General features: G+C 40.8%; 1 protein-coding gene and 1 pseudogene across 2 annotated transcripts in view; both read right to left on the bottom strand.

Annotated features, from left to right (window-relative positions):
* Hivep3 (HIVEP zinc finger 3) overlaps positions 1-24,727 on the bottom strand; it is a 457,837-nt gene that overhangs the window by 378,881 nt on the left and 54,229 nt on the right. The gene's annotated exons all lie outside the window — the stretch shown is intronic.
* On the bottom strand, positions 9,939-10,740 carry LOC101972331 (small ribosomal subunit protein uS5 pseudogene; annotated as a pseudogene).

The following is a 24,727-nucleotide window of genomic DNA, read 5'->3' on the forward strand; positions in this document are numbered from 1 at the left end:
CCCCTCCCCTTTTCTCTCTCTACCCCTTCTACTGTAAATCATTTCTTCCATTTATATTATCTTGTCTTACCCCTCCTTTCCTCTTATATATCATTTTATATAACCCTGAGGATCACCTTCCATTTCCATGCGATTTCCCTTCTCACTCCCTTTCCCTCCCACCTTTCATCCCTGTTTAATGTAAATCTTCTTCTCAAGCTCTTCGTCCCTACCCTGTCCTTGTTTACTCCCCTTATATCAAAGGGGTCATTTGGTATTTGTTTTTTAAAGATTGACTAGCTTCACTTAGCATAATCTGCTCTAATGCCATCCATTTCCCTCCAAATTCTATGATTTTGTCATTTTTTAATGCAGAGTAATACTCCATTGTGTATAAATGCCACATTTTTTTAACCATTCATCTATTGAAGGGCATCTAGGCTGATTCCATAATCTTGCTATAGTGAATTGTGCTGCTATGAACATCGATGTAGCAGTGTCTCTGTAGCATGCTCTTATTAGGTCTTTAGGGAATAGACCGAGAAGGGGAATAGCTGGGTCAAATGGTGGTTCCATTCCCAGCTTTCCAAGAAATCTCCATACTGCTTTCCAAATTGGCTGCACCAATTTGCAGTCCCACCAGCAATGAACAAGAGTGCCCTTTTCCCCGCATCCTCTCCAGCACTTATTGTTGTTTGACTTCCTAATGGCTGCCAATCTTACTGGAGTGAGATGGTATCTTAGGGTAGTTTTGATTTGCATTTCTCTGACTGCTAGCGATGGTGAGCATTTTTTCATGTACTTATTGATTGATTGTATGTCCTCCTCTGAGAACTGTCTGTTCAGGTCCTTGGCCCATTTATTGATTGGGTTATTTGTTATCTTATTGTCTAATTTTTTGAGTTCTTTGTATATTCTGGTTATTAGGGCTCTATCTGAAGTGTGTGGATTAAAGATTTGTTCCCAGGATATAGGCTCCCTGTTTATCTCTCTTATTGTTTCTTTTGCTGAGAAAAAACTTTTTAGTTTGAGTAAGTCCCATTTGTTGATTCTAGTTGTTAACTCTTGCGCTATGGGTGTCCTATTGAGGAATTTGGGGCCCGATCCCACAGTATGTAGATCATAACCAACTTTTTCTTCTATCAGATGCCGTGTCTCTGATTTAATATCAAGCTCCTTAATCCATTTTGAGTTAACTTTTGTGCATGGCGAGAGATAGGGATTCAGATTCATTTTGATGCAAATGGATTTCCAGTTTTCCCAGCACCATTTGTTGAAGATGCTATCCTTCCTCCATTGCATGCTTTTAGCCCCTTTATCAAATATAAGATAGTTGTAGTTTTGTGGATTGGTTACTGTATCATCTATTCTGTACCATTGGTCCACCCGCCTGTTTTGGTACCAGTACCATGCTGTTTTTGTTACTATTGCTCTGTAGTATAGTTTGAAGTCTGGTATTGCTATACCGCCTGATTCACACTTCCTGCTTAGCATTGTTTTTGCTATTCTGGGTCTTTTATTATTCCATATGAATTTCATGATTCTTTTATCTATTTCTACAAGAAATTCCGTTGGGATTTTGATTGGCATTGCATTGAACTTATAGAGAACTTTTGGTAATATCGCCATTTTGATGATGTTAGTTCTGCCTATCCACGAGCAGGGTATATTTTTCCATCTTCTAAGGTCTTCTTCTATATCTTTCTTTAGGGTTCTGTAGTTTTCATTATATAAATCTTTCACCTCTTTTGTTAGGTTGATTCCCAAGTATTTTATTTTTTGGGGGGATATTGTGAATGGAGTAGTTGTCCTCATTTCCGTTTCAGAGGATTTGTCGCTGATATACAGGAATGCCTTTGATTTATGCGTGTTGATCTTATATCCTGCCACTTTGCTGAATTCATTTATTAGCTCTAATAGCTTCTTTGTAGACCCTTTTGGGTCTGCTAGGTATAGGATCATATCATCTGCAAATAGTGATAATTTAAGTTCTTCTTTTCCTATTTTTATGCCTTTAATTTCTTTCGTCTGTCTAATTGCTCTGGCCAGTGTTTCGAGGACTATGTTGAACAGAAGTGGTGAGAGAGGGCATCCCTGTCTTGTACCAGATCTTAGAGGGAATGCCTTCAATTTTTCTCCATTCAGAATGATGCTGGCCTGACAATCTCACAGTTTCAACCACCATCTTTAGGTGGAGGTAGTGACCTCTTTCTTAGCTCCAAGGGTCTAATGAATACATCCACAGGGGTGTCCCCTGAGCAACTCAAACAGTAAATTGCCACCTATGTCTGCTTCTCCTTGACCTTTTTTAATCCTTTGACTCTCCTTCTCATTGATCTCCACATTTAATTAATTGTTAAGTTCCACCAATTTTTCCCTAAAATACTAGTAGCTTCTGTGAATGAAAATCAGAACGACACCAAGAAACATTTGCCCTTTATCAGAACTTTTGGCTAAAATCCAAAATTTGACAATATATTCTGCTGGATTGACTGAAGAAATAGATTTGCACATTTTGCTAGCAAAAATGCAAAGTGCTACAACTTCTGTGGAGTTTTTTGTTTGTTTTGTTTTGCAATATACAGCAAAATTGTTAATGCCTTGACTCTTTGACCTAGGAATCTATCCCCAAAACACAATGCACCTCATAAAATGACACGTGCACAAGGCTATCCACTGAAGTACAATTCATAACAGCAAATAAATCAAAATAATACCCAAATTCTCAATAATAGTGGACAAGTTGAATAAACTATGATACTTTCACATACTGGCATGTTATGCAGATACAGAAAGACATAAGGAAAATCTCTGTACACTGTCATGAAGGAATTAAGTGAACATGTAAGATGCAGAAGAATGCGCACAGTATGCTACTTTTGAATTAAAAAAATAACAAGATGAACAGATAAACATATTTGCTTATATTTTCAAAAAGAAGAAATGGAAAGTAAATCCAAACCTAACAAAAATGAATTACCTATGGGAGAAAGAAATGAACAATGGGGAGGGGAAAGGAAGCTAGATTGGTTTGAATATACCATATTTTATAGTATTAACTTTAAAAGAATGTAAAGATTTTACTTGAATAGAAAATAAGCTAATCCATAAATAACAAAACAATGTGCAATCTTTAGTGGCATTCAACCAGGGATCCAGATTCCTCGGCCTGGATTCAATTCTCTTCTGTCTGCCCTGGCCAAACATTGCCAACTTACTCCTGGATGTCCCTCCCATCTCCTCTGCCCACATGCTATTAACATGATCATTATTTCCCCCACTGGACCATGTGTCTTTGAGGATGTTTTTCCTCCTCTGATGGATTTTGGAAACCCACCTTAATCAGTCCCTAGACTTACTGCAACATAAATTGGACAATTCTTCTAGCATTTAAAAATTATTGTCTGAAAATTTTATATTTATTCCAAAGAATTCAAGGAAGCCATAGTTCCTTGATACCATATAAAACACCTCACCAAAGAGTCACTTTCTGGTTAGAAAACAAAAATGAAAGTTGAAGAAATCCAATGTCCATCGGGCAATGAAAGGATAAACAAAACATGGTCTATCTTAACGGGGAAAGAGATTTCAACACACACCACAGCATGGATGAATCTTGAAGGCATAATGTTAAGTGAAATAAGTCAGTCATACCGGGACAAACACTGTATGATTCCATTCGTATGAGATGCCTAGAGTAGTCAAATTCATAGAGACCAAAAGTGGAATGGTGGTTGCCAGAGGCTGGGATGAAGGGTAGAAGAGAGAATGGAGAGTTTTTGTTTAATTAGTTTTTGTTTAATTGGGTCACCACAATGTGAATATACTTAATGCCATTGCACTCTACACTTAAAATTGGTGAAAATGGTAAATTTTATATCATGTATATTTTTACCACAATTTAAAAATTTTTAAGCAAGGGAAAGGAGCCCTTTGGGAATGTTTCTAATGCTGCCTCATTTTATTAATGCACCACAGTTTTGTTTGTTTGTTTGTTTTAATATTTATTTTTTAGTTCTCGGCGGACACAACATCTTTGTTGGTATGTGGTGCTGAGGATCGAACCCGGGCCACATGCATGCCAGGTGAGCGCGCTACCGCTTGAGCCACATCCCCAGCCCAATGCACCATAGTTTTAGCCAAGGCTGTCCTCTCCAGAGCCATTAAGGATCACCTGGGGAAGAGACTTGGCTCTTTGCTTAGAACATGGTACCACACTCTTGCTCCCCAAGAGTTATGTCCAACAGAAACATTCTACCCTGGGACCATATGCCACCCTGGGTTTTGTATAACCAGGAGTTAGACATAGTTGATTGATCCATAATATTTGTATTTGTACTTCTGAGTAAAATGCTCTGCCCCTATGTCCTCCCCTCCATGTCTATACTGTGAGCTACTGCTGAGGCTGAGAAGCCACTTGAAATGAATGCATCTTAGACTCAGTTTTGAAACTGCATCTTTTACCACAATAATTTGAGATGTAAACGGTATGAGGAAAAGAAGGGATATATGGGGAGTTCACTGCACATTCAGATGGATTTTTTTTGTCAACCTAAAATTGCTCTAAAAAGGTAATTGGAATCTAATTAAAATTAATTAATCATAAAAGTTTTAAATTAATTCAGTTAATAAAAAGTGAAATTCTACATCTTAAATTCTTTTAGTTTTTGGTATAGCAAATGGTCTTATTGGTCCATGTAAGTGAAATTGATGCTTTCTTAACAAAGAAACCTGTTTTTGTTTAAATACTTAATATATCTGCCCCAAAATTGAAGGCATACTATGCTAGTCAGTGACCACTATAGCCATATTAGTACCTTATAGGAGGAAAAATAATTAGAATCCAGCCCCCTATTTTCTGCTCCTGGTTGCATTAGAAACCCCCACATTTCTAACACATGGTTTTGCTTTTCTCTTGCCACCCAGAGAGTATAGAAAGACATACTGAAGTCCTTGACCACAAAACAAGTAAACACTGGATGAAGGGGCTTTCTTGTAAGAAAGGCCAAGCACTGTGTACCGAGGTTGCCTCCACAGAGACTTGAATTTTCCATCTACTTGGTTTCTGGTAAAAGGTATGGTTTCTGGTAAAACTTCCCTCAACGACTGCCCAGACTGTGTACAAACCCTCATCAGCCTCAAAAGATAGGGCACTACCCCCAGTGACTCACATTGGGTGCTGTCTATGAGCAGGAACCCCCACAGGCAGAGCAAGAGCCTCACAGGTGGATCAAGAACAAGTCCCAGTTCTCTCCCATCTTCCAACACCTCACCAGCCTCAACTAGCAACTCAGCTGACTGAAGATGAACAAATTAGAGTAGCTCAAATAAGTAGCATCATAGAGAATCTGCCTTAAGAAATTTATAATGCTGAAACAGATGGATCAAAGAAGAGGTGCCAGAGTGTATGATTTGTTGGACAAAACTTATCTGTGGGGACTCCATCTTATATCAGCTATACAAGCACATCTACCACCTGGTCCACATAGGTGAGTAGCTGATGGGGTCCCTCACATGCATCTACTATAGGGGGCCAGTTGATAAGGTATGGCCTATACTCTGAAGACTAGTGGAATGACTTCAAGTAAAACATCAATTTTGTTTATTTTGTGATATTTTGTCATTGAGTGCAAAAAGCTAGAGTTAGGAATTTTGAGAAAGATTTTTTTTAAAAAAATTTCCTGAATGTGTATTAATATTCGGATATAGAGAATAACATTTTTAAAATCAGATGGGGCCTGTCACAGTGCCACACATTTGTAATCTCCGTGATTTTAGAGGCTGAGCAGGAGGATTGCAAGTTCAAGGATAGTCTGGGCAACTTGGAAAGACCTGTGTCTCAAAATAAAAAATAAAAATAAAAAGAGTTGGAGATGTAACTCAGTGAAGAGTGTCCCTAGGTTCAATCTCCAGTACTGAACAAAACAAAAACGGAAAAGTAAGGTAATATCTTATGTACAACATTAATCCAATATTTATAAATGTATGTATCTAGGTTGTGTTTTTGCTCAAGTTCATTAGGATTGTGTAAAGTTTCATGGCAGCTATGATTTAATAATTTTTTTCTACCAAAAAAATTACTGAAAGAAGGAAGAAGTTATTGAAATGACCTTCTAAAAATTATTCAGAATGTGGATAGTTGCTTATTCTTCCATCTGTGATGGAGTAGCTACTATCAGACTAACACTCTAGCTAAGCGCATCTGTGGAAGCTAAACAAAATCCCACTTACACACACACACACACACACACACACACACACACACATTCATCCAAGTTAACTGCTTGAACATGTTGGAGAATAAGCCAACAGTAAAGGATCTAAGATCCTAGGGAGTTGAAATATTCACTGAAGGGAGGCTCCTGTCCAGGACCACACTTTCCCCTTAGTACATTCAATAATACACAAAGGAAGTGTAGAGGCCAAATACAAACCAGCAGCCTAAGATGGAAGCAGGCTCAATGGGCAAGACAAAAATTGGGATTCAGGGATCACTAAGAAACAAGGGCTTATTAAACACCAGACTTTTAACTTAAATTCTGGAAGAGATTTATGATGAAGAACAAACCAGAAATAGACCAATCTTAATAGGACTAAGGTGATTTTATCATACTCTATCTGGGAAAATTAAATGCTATGCTATCTGAAGGAAGATAAATCATCCACAAGCTCTACAGTAGTTCATACATAATGTCCAGATTCAATGTGAACTACCAAGCATTCCAGGAAACAGAACCAAACCACAGAAAGCCAAGAGAAAAACAGAGAACAAAGACAGATCTACTGATAATCCATATATTAAAATTATCAAGCATGGGCTTTCCATCAACCAACAAAATATTTAAACCAACACTTCATAAGAAAAAAAAGAACAGATAATTGGCCAGTAAGAAAAGAAACTCAGTATCATTAGCCATCAGGAAATTCAATTAAAACCACAGTGAGATATTACTACACACCTTTCAGGAAAGCTAAATACAAATATTAAGCATTGATGAGGACATGGAACAAAATAAACTGCATAAACTGTTGATATAAATGTAAATTTGTGCAAATTACAAATTGTTATGCAGTGATTATAAAAGTTAAGCATGCATATGCCCGGTGCCCCAGTAATTTCATACCTGAATACATATAGAACAAAAAAAAAATAAGAGTTTGGGTCTTTCAAAATAGAATAATCAAGAGTATTCATAAAAGTCTTGTAGCCCTGAGTTACAAACAACCCAAATATTCACCAGCAATAGAAGGATATATTCCACTGTAATGTAGTCACCCAATGCAATGATAAGAAAATAAGAAAGAACAAACTTCATTCATGAAATCCACAACGATGAAGTTCAACAACATAATGTTTAGAGGAAAAAGTCAGATAAAAAAGAGAATGTGCTGAATGATTCCATATATTCAAAGATTCAAGCCAGGAAAGATTTGTCTATGATGATATAAGTCAGAATAACGTTTATACTTGATGGACAGGCAAAGACCGACTGTGAGTAGGAAAAGTAAGATTTTTGTTGTTCTTATCATGGCTCAGGTTCCATTCTTGGTCCCAGAGAGAGAGTATAGAAGTATTAATTTGGTGAAAATTTTACAAATCCTGAACTTGTACACTTGGTGGGCATATGTAACACAATAAAATAAATAGCAATTAAAATATGAAGGGGTTGGGGAGATAGGAAGGATAGTAGAATGAAACAGACATTATTATTACTGTGTGTATATATGTGACTGCATGACTAATGTGATTCTGCAACCTGTATACTCGAAAAATGAGATATGATCCTATGTGATTCAAATATATGATATGTCAAGGTCATTGAACTCTCATGTGTAACTAATTAAAACAAATAAAAAATTATAAAATAAATCATGAAGTTAGAATTAAGTTACCTGGACAACTAGGAATTCTCTGACAATGGGGACAGAGAGACTGTGGACTGGAAGATTTTTAAGACACTTCTCAATGTGATTCTCCTGCCATTCCGTAAAGCAGCCACGCTCCCCCAGGACTATCATCCCTCGAGGTATATACTCTCTCCATTCCTTCTGACTTCCATGCCCAATTTGGATTTTGCAGCAAGTGGTTACATTTGTTTTCTCCATTTAACATCAGAGTCAACATATTCAAAACAGTCATCATCTCTTACATCTCCCTTTGTGAATTTCTTCCCACATTTTCTACCACATATGAGAAGATAATTTCCTTGCTTTTTAAGGAAGAAACTGCATCTTCATTGCACCATGATGTGGTTCCTGGAGGTTGTCTCTCAAAAATCTTCCTCAGATCCATGCCCTCTTCTCCAACCACGTGGTGATTTTCCTCTTTTGCACATTCATTCATTGACTAATGTGTATCCGTGAGGTGTGTGGGGCCTGCTAGGCTCTGGGAGAGGGACTGAGGATTAATGGATCAAGTTAGATCCAGTCTCTGCAAAGCCCTTTAATTGCCCTAGACCCCCCAACTGCTTTCTCTGTGGTCTCACCAGCAAGTTTCCCTCCTCACCGCACTCCTGCCTCTGGACTGCCACCAACTCGCACTCTCCAACACACCAACTCTTTACACCTGGGTATGTATGCACATGTAAAGTATCTATGTGTTATTTAAATGAAGAAAATGAGTTCAATAAAGAGAATTCAGAAAACACATAAAACACTAAAGAGGAAAAAGGCTGCGTCATTTATATTCCAAACACCTAACACTCAAGGATTTTTAATGGTGGGACTATATTTTCTCTATTTATTTTTAAACAATGACTGTCTAGTATATAAATTCTGATCATTTTCTTCTCTTCTCAGAAGATGTCAAATTATTCCACTGCCTACAGGACAAACCTCACCTTGTGAGTACTGGATGTGAGGCCCTTCACAGTCTTGGCCCAGCTGCCTTTCTGGGCTCCTCTCTTGTTACTACCCATCACCCAGCTCATGTACTGTGAATTCCCAGGCTTCTGAGCTTCTGTCTTTGCCTACCCTGTTCCTTATGCCCCCAGTGCTCTTCCCTCACTAGAGATTAAAACAATCCAGGCAAGATTCAGATTGCACTTCCGCTAGACCCTACTTCTGCGATGCTGTCTCCGCGTGCTGTAATTCAGCAAGAGGCAGCAGAACTGTTCGTAATGCTGATGCTGGAGTCAGGCGGCCTGGGCTCAAGTGAGATCTGTGACATGCTGGTGGTGCGACTTTAGGCCAATTATTTAATCTGTCTTTGCTTCAGCCTCATGGATAAGAGGATCAAGTGCCAGAATTCCCCCTCAGAGTGTTTCTTTGAGGATTAAATGAGATGATCCAGTGAAAGGGTAACTCAGCACAATGCCAGGTGCACAGTAAGTGCTGGGAACATGGTATTTGCTCTAACTGTCAGATGTCTGCCTTTTCCCTCTTGTATTAGTCTGGGTTTTGTTACCATAGAAAAATACTTATGTCGGGGAAACGTGTAAAGAAAAGACATTTATTTACATAGTTCATAGTTCTGGAGGTTCAAGGGCATGGTGCTGGCTTCTGCTTGGCTCTGCTGAAAGTCTCATGGCAAATGGAATCACAGAGGTGGGGTTCAAGAGACAGAGAAAGGGAGATCACATCGCAAGACAGGAAGCCAGAGAGCAAGACTGGAGTTTCATGAGAATTATGTTAATTCCCTCTGAGGTCATGCCCCCCCCCAATAACTAATGACCTCCCGCTAAGCCCCACCTCTTAAAGGTCTCACTACCTTTTAACATTGTCACTCTGGGGACCAGGATGCCAACGCAAGAGCCTTTTGGGGATACACCTAACCACAGCATTCCTGAACTGCACACATCCCATAGAGAGCATTTCTTATTTACCTTTGTATCCCCCATTCCATGCTCAGCTTATAGCAAGTGCTTTATAAATGTTTGAGGAATGAGTGAATGATCAGCCAAATTTTGACATTTTTTTTCAGGTTTCATTCACTTTAATTTTTTTTTTTTATAAAAACCCTATATTGTAGCCACAGCTGGAGGCTGGGTCCTCTGTGCAGAGACTCTGGTGTGGGTTTTCACAAGATGGTCAGTGAATTCCTGATAGGGAGGCTTGGTGAACACACTTTCTTTCCAGAGATAGCTGTTTTCTTGGGGATGGCATCAAAGATGGCCTGGATGAAATTGCCCAAGGTGGCAGTGTAGCCCCTGGAAGAAGTGTAGCAGTCATCAACAATAGCCATCAGCAGCAGCTTCTTGGGCACAGGGGCTGGGACAAGGCCAGTACCTCTGGGGGCAGGGATGAGCCACACCAGCACAGAACCACAATATCCTGTCCCCTTGCAAGGGTGTGGTGCTTGCCAGTCTTGTTCCCCCAATAGCCCTCTCCACACAGAAACAATGGAGAGCTTGGCCAGGATGATGGCCCCTCGGATAGAGTGGCTACCTCCCTGGAGCCATTGTAGTCCCTGATGGCTACAAACTCCTTGAACCGGGTACGCTGGCCAGCACGAATCTGCATCTGCACAGCCATGATCTTCAAAACCTCATCCTTGAGTTATGCCCCCAGGAAAAAGTCAATGATCTCAGACTCCTTGATGGGCAAAGAGAAGATTAAGATCTCTCTCCTCCAGGGACTTGATCTTCATGTCCTTTATCAGGTGGCCCAACTTGGTGACCAGGATCCACTCCTTGTCTTCAGCCTTGCCTCCACTAGCAGCCACTGCTCCTGCCCCACTGTGGCCAAAGCCTCCACAAAAGCCACCATGGCCACCCATCCCTATGCCCTGGGACCTCCCACTGCTCCGGCATCATCCACCATTTGGTGTTTTCCCAGAGAAGAAGCTTGACATTTTCCTTTTTGTTATTCATATTTTCAAAGGAGAAGCGGGGCAGAAGGAAGATGGGGAGAAAGAGAGGATGAAGAAAAGGGATGAAAAGAGCAGAAGCAGAAGGCAGGAGAAGGAGGAATAGCAAAGAGTTGCCACCAATAATAATGGCATTTGACTCTCAGGTGAACCAGAAACAGGTATCAGTTACAGGACCCCAGTCTTAGCAGCCACCCTTGCTGCTGAGTCTTGGACACACAGACTCTTGGGAACCCCCAAACTTGGTGCAGAAGTCCACATTCTTCAGTGGCCTCTGGGGTAAATGAGTTGTGCAAATGGTACTGTGCCCAGAGAGGGGACCTTCAGCTGCAGAGCCACCCAAGGGGCCAATCTGCAAGGTCTACAAAGGGCCTGCACAGGAGGCCCCAGAACATCTGGACAAGAAGGATTCTGTGCAGGGCTCGGGCATCCACATCAGATAATCCTCAAATTCCCCCACACAGATGCAGCACCGGATGTGTGGAATATTTAAAGGTTCCCTTGCAGCTGAAGTGTCTTGGCAAAACCCTGTTTTCACTGATTCCAAATATCCTGGCTTCTACTTCTATTCTAGAGTCAGTGATAAATCCCCAAGAACTCATTAGTAGTTTCCAGCATATATAAAAGTACAGAAAACCTTTGTTTTGCTGATTAGGGAGGCTACATTCGTTTCTAACTTGATTATTAAGAAATAAATGCCAGCCTTTGCAGAGAAATACATTTATCTCTGACTCTGAAAGCCAAGGAAAACTTCAGAGGGTTCATCTTGGCACAAGCCAGGTGATTTCACCCCAGCCTGTGGGGGCTGATCTAGCATGGCAAGAGCAAGCCACTTGTTCTGAGGTTCCCAAGTCTCCGAACATGAGGCACGGGTCTTCGATAGTCAAAACTCTCATGGGCAACACTTATTTGCAAATTTTTGCAAAGCCATGAAACTGAGGCCTTGGAAGTACATAAGGCTGCATGCAGCTCCACCAGTACCAGCTCTGTGGCCTAGGGCAAGCTGCTTCATCTCTCTAAGTCTTGAGTTTTCTCATTTGTGAAATGGGGACAAAAGTCACAGCAGCTGTCCCTCAGGGCTGGGGTGAGGATTAAAGAGATAATGCACATAAAGGCTTTCGAATAGTGCCTGGGACACAAGTCATACTCAGTAAATGACGTCTATTGTTACTCTTATTTAGAAACCATTTTCTCAGCTTCCAGATTTTGATGCCATCAGAGGGAAGAAATCAAAATTGAGGCTAGGAAGACTGAATTGAACATTAGAATAACCAACCTTTAGAGTATTTACAGTGTCCCAGGTATGATATGGATGGTATTGACAAGTTTTATCTCAGTTCATCTTGACAACAGATCCCCATTTTACAAAAGAGTGTCCTGTCTGAGGCCCAAAGACCTAACTCACCTTGGGGAGGGGATAAGAAAGGAAAGAAATGACTTGGAGGGCTGGTGGGAGGGGTGGTTTTGGAAAATTTGTAGTGGGAAGGAAAGGAAATATTAAGAAGCGTCTTTGTGGGTTATGAATTGGTTCCCTTTAATGTTCTTTCAAAGATACAAATTATGATTGGGATTCTTTTTTAGGAATTGAACCCAGGGGCACTTAACTACTGAGGTACATCTCCAGCACTTTTTTTTGCATTTTTTATTTAGACACAGGATCTCACTGAGTTGTGTAGGGCATCAGTTGCTGAGTCTGGCTTTGAACATGATCCTCCTACCTCAGATTCTGGGATTCCTTTTTAATGAGCAATCACATCTTTGTTTGGAGACCACCTAAGGTCGGAGGGCATAGTTAGATAGGAGGGAAGAGCTTTAACCAGAATTATAAGCTGGTGTCATAGGACAGCACAAACTCACATTAGACTCAGCCACAACCAATGACCTCACTGCATTAAGTACAGCATCACTCAACGCAGGACACCTTACCCAAGGAGGGGAAGAGACAGACTCCAGATGCTCAGTCACACCTAACCACAGCCAGCCACCCCGGGTTTCTCCCAGGGCACAGCTCCTTCTTGTTCTTTCATTTTGGTCCTCTCTATAATAATGAATGTGTGACTCAGAGGTTTAATGAGTTACCAGGAGAAGTTAACCCGAAGGGAAGCCCATTGAGTAAACTCATAATTAAAATTGTGAACGGACAGAGGAATACAATCCTCGTGGGAGAAGGGGGCATTCGGGAATGACTCAGGGGTTAGCCTGGTTAGAAAAGGGCCTCCGGGACTTAAAGTATTGATGGCGGAGATCTGAAGCTGAAGGAAAATTCTGCAACCCTTCTACAGTCAAAAGAGACAGGAAGGCCACCTGCGGCCTTTTTTTTTCCCTCCCAAATGATCCACACTGAGAGCCAGGATTTGCTTCCCTGCAGAAGCCGAACAACAGCAAAGGCTGGCTTCACCAGGGGAATCATTACATCTTTGTTGCCAACACCACCAGGCTCGGATGTCAATTGCTTCCAGGTTTAGACGCCAGTCCTGTGGGAAACTCTGACAGTCAGGTGAGGTGAAAAGCAAAGGCAGCATCCCACTGGATTTCGACCTTTAGCCCAAACCCAGAAATATTTTGCATCTGTTGAGGCCTGGCTGCAAGAGAGACTGAAGAAGCCAAGCGTGCACTCCTACTGCCTGTAGGGAAGAGAGACTGGGCTGTGCTAGTTAACAAAGTCCCTTCGCCCACCTGCGGCCCACTGTCTGTTTTGTGTATGGGCAGGACCAGAAGTGAAGTAGTCCAGGGGCCTGTGAGTTCTTAGGAGAAATGCAGGCTGGTCCTAAACAAGAAACCTCAGGGCTCTCCACATTAGGCAGGCTGATGGAGCAGCCATATAAAATAATCACAAATATCCGATGATCTAAATATTGTGACTCATTGTCTTATTCCCACACATGTGTGTGGAATGCTTGAAGAAGGTCAAGGCTGTCCTCTCTCTCCTGCTAGGATACAGAGTCAACCACTTTGGCCAGGTGGAGAGGCAGGCAGGACTCAAAGGTATCTCCCCTAATGGAAATAAAAGGAGGTAAGAACTCAAAAGTTAGGGATGGAGTTTGAAATTTACTTTCTGTTCAAATATAAACTTTCACAGGTGTGACCCACACTGAGAACAGACTATTGGCACTATAATGTGAACCATGGAGAGGACTTGGAAGGGGCTCCCAGTTTTGGATCTTGTTCATTTACACAATGCTCCAAACTTCTCCTCCTCTGCTCAGGGCAGACTGGGAGTGAGTTGCTTGGGTAGTTAGAAGACTTACTTAGGAAGACTGGGGAAGGAGCCTAGATTCTTCTTTAAGTCAAAAGTGTATGTTTATTTTGCATATAATAAATATAAAATATTTAAATATAAAATAAATATTTAAATATGAAACTATTTAAATATATAAAATTCTTCTTTAAGTCAAAAGTATATGTTTTATTTGCATAAAATATTGCATATATAATATTTTTATATGTGATATATAAAATCACATATATAAATATAATATAAAATATATAATATTATTTTTATATATCATATATAAATATATATTATTGATATATGTCTTGAGAGATATATCAATAAATTAAGAAGTTAAATGAACATATAAAATAAATTATATTAACCTTAAAGGACTCAGTGATTTATTTTTCAACTTTACTCAATAAAATCAGAAGAGTTATTTATATTTTTACCATACTTTCTAAAATTCTACCTCTGACTAGTCTATAAACTACTATGAATAAAAGTTAAAAGAACTCTCCTGAGTCCCAAGAACATAAATATTTTGGATCTTTTTGTTTGTTTGTTTTTTATTCTAATTTATTAAAGAACATAAAGGTTTACCAGAGTAATCTTTATGTCAATCATTAAAAGTTCACCTTATCGAATAAAGTAGAATGAAATACAATATTGTTACTATATTGATCCTGATCCAAACAGTTGTAAATTCCCTAAGACACAGCTAAACAAGTATGTATTAGTTTCTCATCGATCATTGTCAATAAATATCAAATTTATTTATGGCATGGGCCTGGTCTGACTCGGTGGAGCTGAATCATCTGGGGTCCAATCCCGGCTCCTGCTAAATAGCTTGGGCATGTGAATTAACCTTTCTGAGCCAACCAATTCCTTCATGTTCCAGTCAGTTGCCCTTCAGTCCAAGGCAACTGGACAGAAAAAAGAGTCAAGTTCAAAATGCAGTGGTCCCTATATGCAGGGGTCAAAAAAAAAAAAAAAAAAAACCTCACAACTCTAGTGGAAGAGGACAACTTCAGTAGGGTTTATTCTTGGTCCTGATCTATTCTTAGCTAGGGGATACGATGAATACCTAAAGGGTTATATTGCGATCCCAAAGTCCTCCCGGATTTAGCCAACTCTCAGTCTGAATCACTTACTGAGTCAGGGAAGGACACAGCACCAGCGCCTGTCCTTGAACAATACAGGTACCTGAGTCACAGCCTATTTTGAAAAGCTAAAACTGATCTACATCTGGCATGTCAAGGGCGAGCCAATTCTTCCACATGCAATCAGCCACAGGTGAGTTTTTCTTCTATTCATAGATATCCTGGAAATAGGTCTGAAAGCATAGAAGAGGCAATACTGTGAGCCACCTCCTTCCAGCTCTCCAGCTCTAAGACCTTGATGATTATTTAACCTCTCTGAACATAATTTCTCATCTAAAAAATGGGTGGCATAGAAGATTACACGTTCTGCTGGGATTCGGAGCCTAAGTCCAGCCACAGGTCTAAATCGGCAATACAAGCAGCCCTGCCCTTTGGGCCACATGACCAGGCAAAGCCCAGAGCATTAATGGTAGCTGAGATAAAGGTGTTGTGAGGATCCTTGGATATGTGCCTCAATAGAGAATTTCAGTGCAGACCCCTAGGGTTCTGGAGTGAGGCCGTGGCATCTTTAGCAGAGGACTATATACCATTCTAAAAACAACTCCACCACTCCCACTCCCAGGGGTGGAGCCTCATCCGCTTGGAAGGGGAAAATGACCCTGAGTGAGGATGTACATACAGACTTATAGGCAGTAGTGAAAGGCTCCATTGATGGATCAGGGGCTTGGGCTTAGGTAGAACAAATCAGAAGACTAGAGACAAGGAAATCTATAAAAGGGCATGTGGGTGGACCTTTGGGAGTGATCACAAATTATGAGGAGCTCAGCATTACCTGCTAATGCCCACTAATGAGCACTGACCACAGAGGTGGTACTAACAAGCACCTGGACAGTAGATGTCAGCCAGCCTCTGTCCTTGGCCATCAGTGTTTATGCAATGGGCTTGTGAATGGAGCACCCCTGATCAGGATACCCATGGTTCCAGGAGTACAGGATCCTCCCTTCTAAGGTTCATCTGGTTCCTTCCACTGCTCAATGTTTAGCCTGTTAGTCACAAATGACAGTACCCCTGATATGATACCATGCTTAAAGGAAATCAACTGGCTTGATGACAAGTTCACTTACTGCCACCCTGTAAAGGGTGATATTTCATCCTGATTAGAATTGACAAATATTCCAGGCATAGATTTGTCTTTCCTACCTGTAGGCCTTTGCCACTGCTACTGTCCCAAGGACTACAACTCAAAGTCTGAAAAATCTGATCCTGCATAAATTCACTTTAGACAAATAAATTCACATTATAGCAAAGAAGTTTCCCATGTGATCCACTGGTCCTGCTATTTACGGCACCATTCTTCTGCTGCTGGCTCTATAAAGCACTGGAACAACATCTTGAAAACATAGCTAAGGTGCAAACTTGGCCTTAACACCTTGCACAGGGAAGGCACTGTCCTTTGGGAGGCCATATAAACTTTAAATCAGGAGCCATTGTGTAGGATTGTTTCTCAATAAATAGAATACATCCGCCTGGAAATCAGATTTGGAGGATGAGGTGGGAGTGGCCCCACTCACTATTACCCCAGGTGTCACTTGGGAAATTTGTACCTCCTACTCACAATACTATAGACTCTGTAGGTCTAGAAATACTTCCATCATGCAACAGTTTTTTGATAAAATTAAAGCAGTATCTGCTGTCTGCCTGGTTACTTTGGGCACCTCATTCCAACAGTAGACAAAGAATGCAAGTCATCTTATTAGCAAGAGGGCTTGACCATGATCAACATGTGGAAGTAGTGATACTTCTTCAAGATGGAAATGAGGGAATACATGCAACACATGATACATATAGTAGCTGATCCAATGGGGTGTCTTCTGGTACTTCAACATGTGGTTTAACTGTAAACTGGACAGTTCAAAAATACAGCCTGATCAGAGCATGATAACAGGAGCTCAGACCCCTGGCATGAAAGTCTGGGTCGCTCCACTACATAAGGATTGGCAGCCCAGTGGTAGCCAAGAGAGGGATTCAGAAAGGGTAGTGGACAGAGAAGATTATGGGAATCCATTATGACCTCAGGACCAACTGCAACAATGGGGACTGTAGTTTGTCCTACTAACCCAAAAATTCTGGCCAAGAATCCTAGAGAAGTTGTGAGAAGACAGAGTCAGTAAGCTTAAAGTGAGAAGCAAGTAGCTCTGAATGGTATAAGGGGTGGGCTGTAGTGGGCACAAATTATGTGTCATACATATCTCTATTTACTAGGCAGGTGACCTATATTAGTCAGTTTCCCATCACTATAACTAAGTATCTGACAAAGGCTACTTACACAGCAAAGGGAGGTTTATATTGATTTATGGTTCTGGAGGCTTACATCCAAGTTTGGGTAGGGTGTGCCTCTGGTAAAGGAAGAACATCATAGTGATAGTGTGTGTCAGAGTGAGCAGCCACATCTCGAGCCAAGAAGCAGAGAGACTGAGAGAACAGTCTCACAATCTTCTTCCAGGGCATGTTTCCAATGACCTAAGAATCCCACACCCCAGTGGATAAATACTGCTACCCAGGGGATGGGTCTTTTAGGGAACATTTAAATTATACCCAAACCACAGCCTGTGCCCCTCCAGCTGCTGCTTCAGGTGTTGGCTGCTTATGGCTCCCATGTACACTCTTTACTGGAGGATTCTCCATACTAATGGGAACTGTCTTGCATAGAGATGTCTGAGAAGTATCTCAGGTGTTTCCCCCACCTTCCCCATGTAACATCTGTGACTGACTGAGACAGGAAAATAAAAGTTCAACCTCCTGACCTCAAGGCAGGACAACCTTTATTGTGCAATTCATACTTAGGGCTTCTGAGAAGATTAGGTTAAAGTCAAATTTATTCTAAAACCGCATTATGACCTACTTCTTCCCCTGTCCTTGGCTGCTTCTCTTACCCTGTTAGGAGTTTTCCAGAAGAGCAACCCCTCACTAAACTTGTTATACAGGCTTTCCATCTAGGCCATGCTTCTGGGCACCCAACCTAATACAGTTATCCAACAGGGAATTTTGCATATGCACTCTGTTTATAGCCCTATACCATGTGCAAAAGGCATGTGATGTTTGGAGGTAGTGTTTAGCCAATATCCATTCTCCTCTCCCCGCTGCGGGCATAGAATATTTCCCTGCACCACTGTGGCAGATTGTACTTTCCAAAAATGGCTGTAACACTATCACTCATTCCTCATGTGCTTTTTATAATGTGACCTTCACACACATCCCATTGAGAAACATTGGGATCCGTGTTTCTTCCCCTTGAAAGTGGGCAGGCTTTGTGACCCTTTCAGCCAATAGAAAGCACAGAAGTGCTGCTCCATGATTTCTAAGCCTTGTTGGAAAAGATAGGTACCTTCCATCTGCTTCTCTGGAATGCCTGTGCAGGAGTTCTAACTTGCCATGTAAGCAGTCTGATGACCCTAAAGCCACCAAGCTGTGTAGAAGCTCAAACTAGACCACTCAGAGACAACATGGAGAGAGGTCAGGTCAGCCGCCTGCCGTGCCAGCTCCATCCACCCCTGCATTGTACCTGCCTGAGAGATCCCGAGTCAGGACCACCTAACCAAGCCCTTCTTGAATCCATGACCCACAGAAACCTGAGAGACAATAAAATGATTGTGGTTCTTTTAAGCCACTAAGTTTCAGGGGAAGTTTTTTTCATAGCAGTAGTATCCAGGACTCCTACTAATACTGAGTTTGGCCACATCTCTTGTTTTTGGCCTAAAGTATTTGCATCTAGTACTTCTGCCGTCATCATAGAAAAGCTTGTCTTGAGTACAGACCAGACTCAAGTATAAGAAAATTGAGAGAGATATGCAGCAGACCTGAACAAAACCTGCAACTTGGGGCCAGCTCAGCCCAGATCAGTCGATTCTTAGCCAACAAACTTGCAGAGGCATGAATGAGAAATAAATGCTTACAGTTTTTCATGCTACTGGGTGAGGTTTTTTAAAAAATTTTTTTGTTATATAGCATTAGAGTGTTAATTCATTCAATGTGGGAATATGAAAGGAAGAGAAAGCATTTCCTGTTCCCAAGGATAAGATATTTCATAATTTATAATTAAGGGGGCTTTATAATTATTATCAATAAAAATAATGGAAATAGTAATATTTTCTAAAACCTCTATTCTGAAATATAATATCCCTCTCCCTTCTTTCCAATGAGGCTGAACTAGAAACATTTCTTCATTTTTTTTTTTTTTTGTGTGGCTCTAAAGTATAAAACAAATTACCCCACAGTTTTTTCTTAACCAGCCTCCATAACATGAAGTATAACCCAACTCAAAAAGAAGACAATGAATAGGTAGGAAATGCTCCTGGCAATGAGAATTAGGGACACTATAATTCCAAGAATTAATGTCCAAGTCTCTTAAGAGAACATGTAGGGAATTCCATCAAGGGAATGGGTATTGATCTATCCAAGTGGTATACTATGGTCGAAAGTACAAAACATCAAGAGATTCATATAGGCCAGGAATACAGAAAGCTAAATTTCAATCTCAATGATGAAAGGGCGATAAATATTTACCCATGGAACTCTGAGGACAAAGTGAGAAGCCATGCAAAACAAGGGAAAAGCCAGGGCCCAGTTCCCCAGATCAAACCCAACCTCAAACCAGGGATTATTCAGGGTCAGTCTTGGCCTAAAGATTTTGGTTCGCTGGATCCAGTTGTTTGAAAACCATCCACAACATATTAAAAATAATGATCACTCTCTGTGTCTTTGTATAATAGAATATAAGTTGATTGGGAAAAGGAAGGAAATTTCATACCACATTCATATTTTGATTTTATGTTGATCTCCCAAAACACTTGTCATCTGTGAACTAAAGAGTTTTCCCCCAGGGGCTTTAGTGAGACATTTTGTATCTGAAAGTTATTATTGCAGCTTTCTCTGGTACAAAAAGTTGGGCCAGCTGGGATATGGAACTCTTCTCATCACTGAATGGCTTTGAGGATACTGATTGGATTCTACTTTTATGCTCATTCCATGACACTAATCAGAGTGGCAAAGGTATCGAGAACCTCCAAGTCTCCTAGAAAAACCAATGATGAAAAATTTGAGAGAAGGGTACACCAAACTCAAACCAAACATTTTATTACTATCACCCTAGATGCTGAGACGCACACCTTCACTGGCACAGGTTTCTCAACAACAGTACAATCAACACCTGATTCGGAACTGAAGACGAGTAAGTCTTCCTTGTGGGAGTAAGTCTTCCTTGCATCGTACAGTTTATTTAGCAGCATCCTTGCTCTCCACCAGCTAGATGCTAGTAGCACCTTCCCCCTACCCAAAGTTATCATGGCCAACAATGTCTCCAAACACTGTCAATGTCTCTAGACAGTAAAATACAGTTGATAACCATTGCACTGGTGTGAGCTAGTCTTAAATGGCCAGATTCCTAAGGATGAAGGATAACCAATGAGACAAGCTTACATTACATCAGTGGTCTTTATTTTTTTTTTCTGCCTAATGGATTCAAGTTCACGAGCAGACACTTGGACGCATATATTCTGATTGACATAATTTGACTATAGGTTATATGCAAACTCCACCTCTTCTTTCTGACCTAAAAAAAGAATATTAAAATCCAAGTGCATGAAAACGACATTGCTATAGATTGACTTGTATCTCCAAAAAAGATATATTGAAATCCTAACTCCCCCCCAGGACCTCAGAATGTGAGCTCATTTGGAAATAGGGTTTTTGCAAATGTAGTCAAGTCAAGATGAGGTCAGTACGGTGGGTCCTAATCCAACATGAGCGGTGTCTTTATCAAAAGGGGACATGTGGACACACACACAAGGCACTACAGCAGGAGGGCTCTGTGAAACAGGAGGGACGCTGTCACAAGCTGCTATCCATCTGCAGCTATGAGAAGCTGGAAGAGGCAAGAATGGACCCTTCCCCTACAGGTTTCAGAAGATGCATGGTCCTGTTGACACCTCGATTTTGACTTCTGGTCTCTACAGTTGTGATGCAATAAATTTCTGTTGTTCTAACCCAGCCAGAACTTCCTTTTGATCTAGGAAAACTTACAAACCTGATTTAATTTTTTTAAATTAGTGAGTTATTTGAGGACACTATTTCTTTACTAATTGTAGCAAATAACTTGTAATGCAATCACAGTCCGCCCAACACCCAGGTCACCAGTGGATCACAATGAAGCCCAATTGAAAATAGTATCTTCAAAGAAAGGGGCAGTAAAGGCAACAGTAAGAACTGCCACCTGAATTGTGCTTCTGAGAAACATGAAGTAGAATTTACAACTTCATTTGGACCACGTTAATCTGAAATCTTTAAAAAATACATACACTATTCATAATTGTAATAGGAATGAGAATGAGGTCAGAGAACAGATAAACTAACTCTGGTGCCCCATTTCCTACAATCGAAATCCAGACTTTTGCTGAGCATGGAAGACCCTTTACCTATGTGGTCACAGCCTGTTTTCCAACTCAGCTGATGTCCATCACACCTGCCTTATTCCATTTGGAGTTGATCCAGTGCCTCCCAAATTCATTCATGTCAAGGATCACATGGAAGATGATCCTATCTGAGGCTAAGCTCGGGTAAACAGACAAGGCTTTGAATGATAGCAAGTATAATGGGAGCTCCTGTCACCCCAGACCCTACCTGGAAGCACAAAAGCTTAAAAGATCAATAAATTACTAAACCTATACCTAGACAGGGCAGTCCCAGGATACCATCACATCACACACTACTTGGTTGGGAAACTCTGTTCTAATCCACTATTATCCTGCTTCCTCATTATTGTTTGAATGTTTCTGTATCCCCCAAAATCCATGTTGAAACTGAAGTCTCAATGCCGCAGTGGGTTCTGTAAGAGATATCTAGACGGTGAAGACTCAGTCGTCATGAATGAAAAAATGGGCTTCAGGAGGCAAGTTCACCCTTCCATTTCTTCCACCATGTGAAGACACAGCATTGTCCTCTGCAGAGGATAATCCACATAGTGCCATCTTGGAAGCAGAACTCACCCTTCCCCAGACACAGAGCCTGACAGCACCTTGATCTTGAATTTCCTAGCCTCCAGAACTTTAAGAAATAAAATTATGTTCTTTATTAATTACCTATTCTCAGAAATTGTGTTACAGCAACAACACAAATTGACTAAAGCATGGCCTTTATTTCCATTTAGGAAACCCTACTTCTCATTAAGTTCACCACTTGCAAACTGGTATTTCTCCTCCGAAACCAAGTTTGATTATCTTTCCATCTGTGATGTCTTTCCACCTCTCCTCCACTATACTCCCATCACACCCAGTATTGAGGCCAACATCAAAACACTTGCCACACTGGGCTACCTACCCCACCTAGGATGTGATCTTCTGAGGTCGAGGGAAAACAAAGAGCAAACTGGATCTAAAGTGATTTAGCAGATATTTGTTGGGCTCCTATTATAGGTAGGACATCAGACCAGTAAAGGGAAAAAAAAAAAGGACATTATTCCACCATTTACATAATTAACTATTTAATGACAACTGTAGGGCATGTTTCAAAAAAAAAGTATAGGCAATGATAAATGTATATAAGTATACCTGATATATTTTAAGAATCTGGGGAACCTGCATTGGAAATATAGCAAATAACAATGAACTCCAAAAGATAAATAAGAACTAATTAAGTGAAAGGTAAACGTGTATAAAGGGAGCATGACATGTTCCAAATTGAGTATCCTGGTTCTTGACATCTTCATATGCACAGGAACAGGACCATATGGATCCTAAATACATATTTAATATATTGAATGTTTTAAAAGTTTTTAATACCTTTAAATACTCTGTCTCTAAGTGGAATCTTCCAAATACTTATTATTTTGGAAATACTTTTTAATAATTCAAGTACTCAAATCTTTATCGACACATTATTATATAATATAAGTCACCAAGTACTTGAGGCTAAAAAAAAATGAGCAAGAATTTTCCAGGTAAAGAAGGTAGAAGAAAGTGTTCCAAGCAACGTAGAGATCACGTTTTAGAGGAAAACCACGGAGACAAGAAAGCACACACTGTGGTCTGGAAATAGCATGGAATTTAGTTCTGGAGAAGTATGGGACCTTGATAAGGAACAAAGAGATTAGAGCATGCATAAGTTATCTATTGCTGAATAAGAAACTATATTCAAAACTCAGAGGCTTACAACAACACACGTGCGTTATTTCGAGTCTCTGAGGGTCAAGAAGCAAGGCATAGCTTAGCTGGGTCATCGCTACTGGCTTCAAGGTCTCCCACAAGGCCACCATTAAGGTCTTGGCCCTGGGTTTCTCACAAGGCCTCAGCCAAGGTATCGTCTGGGGCCATAGTCATCCCAAGGTTGAAGTGGAGCAGGATCTGTTCCAAGTTCACTGAGTGGTTGCTGACGCTCATAGGCTCAGTACAAATTTCTTGAGAGGGATAGCAGATGCTCTGGTCCCTTCCCATCATCTCCATGGAGCCCATCTTTAAGACTGAGGTTTTATTCGTCACACTGCAGACAGTTTTCAGCCAGGTCCATGTCCGGGAATTGTCCTGGACTGAAAACACCTGGCTCTTCCAGGACCACACCCCTTCCTGAGGAGGGCAGCTCAGGTGTCCGATGCCTGTCAGTGCTGGAATTAGAGATACAAAGGCCTGGTCCTCTTATCTCAATTTGGGGCAATTATAAGAAGCCATCCCAGCTTCCGAGACTCCAGTGAGGCCTTCATTGTGATTATATCCCAGTTCAACTTTCCCCCTTCCCCATCCTGCTTCCCTCATTTCTCCACAGTCATTGACCCAGAGAACATTCCCCAGTAACCCTCCTGCCTGCAAATCTCCATCTCAGAGTCATTTTCCCAAGGAACCTGACCTGAGACAAATGGGTAAACACAAATGAATTTTATCCAAATCACTCCCAAAGCAGAAATGACACAACAATATTTCTAGGTCAGCCCTGATGGTAGGACATGCTGGACTTTCCATATATTAATGGAGGAAAGCACTCTGGCCATTTGGTCCTAGAATTCTTCTGGCAACTCTGACCATACACTTTGAGAGTCTAGTTCAAATTACTGTATTTCTTTGGAAGTACAAAACATTTATTATAAATGATCACCCATTCTTTCAGTTGGTCTCCATCTTGATGCTCTATCCCAGCAGAGGATGGTTGAATTCTGCTGCTGCTATCACCAGAAAAGAAAGCAGGATGCCCAGGCTATTCTTAGAGAAATTTTCTTTAGATCAAATAAAGAATGGAAGACAGAGATTTTCTATCCCATGACAATATGGACAGGATACTGGTGCCACTTGTCTTGAGTCACAGAGATTCTAGGGTGGCTCATGTCCATAGAGAGATATGCTTCTGGATTGAGAACCATTCAGGAGTTGACGAACCAACAAGGTCACATTCAGAGATCAAGGGCCCTACTGTGGACTTATAAGTGGAAGTGCACCCAGCCAGCACTCACATAAAGGCAAATCATTCTCATGTCAGAATGGGGACACTGTGTACCAAACTCAGAAATTTATTTCAAGACCAGTGAATTCATCTACCCGATTGATTTTCTCTTTGATTTGCCCTCTAGGTCAACCATGCTTACTTCTA

This window comes from Ictidomys tridecemlineatus, chromosome 11 (genome assembly GCF_052094955.1).
Source record: "Ictidomys tridecemlineatus isolate mIctTri1 chromosome 11, mIctTri1.hap1, whole genome shotgun sequence".
Classification (NCBI taxonomy): domain Eukaryota; kingdom Metazoa; phylum Chordata; class Mammalia; order Rodentia; family Sciuridae; genus Ictidomys; species Ictidomys tridecemlineatus.